The 1,739-nt window shown below is 47.4% G+C and overlaps 1 non-coding gene across 1 annotated transcript; it reads right to left on the reverse strand.

Moving 5' to 3' along the window:
• Positions 1-986: 986 nt before the first annotated feature.
• On the reverse strand, positions 987-1,147 carry LOC136336773 (U1 spliceosomal RNA). The gene has a single exon (XR_010731593.1). It is a non-coding gene; the product is annotated as a U1 spliceosomal RNA (small nuclear RNA).
• Between the last annotated feature and the right edge of the window lie 592 nt (positions 1,148-1,739).

Here is a 1,739-nt window from a genome sequence, read left to right on the forward strand (position 1 = left end):
TGGTATATGGTTTAGATCCCCCTGACATTTCATATTGCTCAAACCCTACCCTGACCTTCCCTCCCCTGGCATTTGGCTAGTCAGGTGGTAGATCCCCTTAGAGGAGGAACCTGCAGGACAGGGAATAGCCTCATAAGACTCCCATATAAGTCCTTGAACGTCAGTTCCGTGAAGCATTAAGTCCTCAGGACTATGAGGTTCTGACCTGAATCGAGTAATCTTAGGAATAAAGCCTTGATTCTGTTGAGCACAGAGACAAAGTAGAGATAACATCGTGGCCTCTCCTGTGTTTCAAATCCAATCCCAGAAAAGCAGCAAGGCCAGACAGGGCAAGCCATGGTTAACATCAGGTCCAGCTGCAATCATTAATGACACCCTGCCCTGGCACCAACCAGTTAGTAGAGACCATGATTCTGAAAAGACATACATGGAAAGCTGATGGATATTCCATTGAGATTCTCCCCGGGACCTCCCCTGATAGTGCCCCCTTTAGAGAGTGGATAAAACCCTCAGCTCAGGGGAGCCAGCATGCGCTTTCTCTCTCTGGGGCATGCCTTTGCCTTTCCCCACCTCCTTCCTCCAGGTTTCTTCTTTTCTTTTTCCTAAGCTTCCTGGGCTCTGTTTTGCCTTTGAAGCTTGTTTGCTGAGCCCCTGCAGCCCAGCTGGCTCTCTTCTTCTACCTCTCTTTCTAAATAAATGTTTGCTTGTATTTGAGTCTTGACTCAGAATACTTTCTTAGCCAAAACTCAAATATAAAGGTTGCTGAACCAAGGACCAATCACCAATAACATTTGGATGCCATTTTGCTGCTAACAAATCTACACTGTTGCTAAGAAGTTTTAGAAAATTCAATAGAAGTATAACAAATACAAACAATGCTTAAAAGTCAAAGAATAAGCTTTCTTTCTCTTGTGGTTCTTTTATCTCAGTCCTATTATCACATTTGTCAAATCTTTAAAATGCAATAGGTGTCTTTTTTTGTTTTTCAGGGGAGAGCGCTAACGCAATCCCCCATTACCACATATCATGCAGCTGAGTTTCCCACATTTGGAGAAATTGCAGGGGTGAGCACATCTGGAGTACAATGGATCAGCCTCACCTGGGAAAACCGTGTTTGTGATCATGGTATCTCCCTGCCAGGGAGTATGCAATAGGTGTCTTTAACAATGAAGTAATGCTATTAGCTGTATTCACTTTTCTCTGAAATTTAAATGCCTATATCCACTAAGTGAGTGGCATTCCTTGTATGTATAGATTGGGGCCTCCCATAATAAAAACTTTTTTTTTTTTTTTTTCATTTTTCTGAAGCTGGAAACAGGGAGAGACAGTCAGACAGACTCCCGCATGCGCCCGACCGGGATCCACCCGGCACGCCCACCAGGGGCGACGCCCTGCCCACCAGGGGGCGATGCTCTGCCCATCCTGGGCGTCGCCATGTTGCGACCAGAGCCACTCTAGAGCCTGAGGCAGAGGCCACAGAGCCATCCCCAGCGCCCGGGCCATCCCTGCTCCAATGGAGCCCTGGCTGCGGGAGGGGAAGAGAGAGACAGAGAGGAAAGCGCGGCGGAGGGGTGGAGAAGCAAATGGGCGCTTCTCCTGTGTGCCCTGGCCGGGAATCGAACCCGGGTCCTCCGCACGCTAGACCGATGCTCTACCGCTGAGCCAACCGGCCAGGGCAATAAAAACTTTTTTAAAATATACAATTTTCAATGAAAAGGAATTTGTCTGTACTATGGGAG

Source organism: Saccopteryx bilineata, chromosome 4 (genome assembly GCF_036850765.1).
Source record: "Saccopteryx bilineata isolate mSacBil1 chromosome 4, mSacBil1_pri_phased_curated, whole genome shotgun sequence".
In the NCBI taxonomy this organism is placed as follows: Eukaryota; Metazoa; Chordata; class Mammalia; order Chiroptera; family Emballonuridae; genus Saccopteryx; species Saccopteryx bilineata.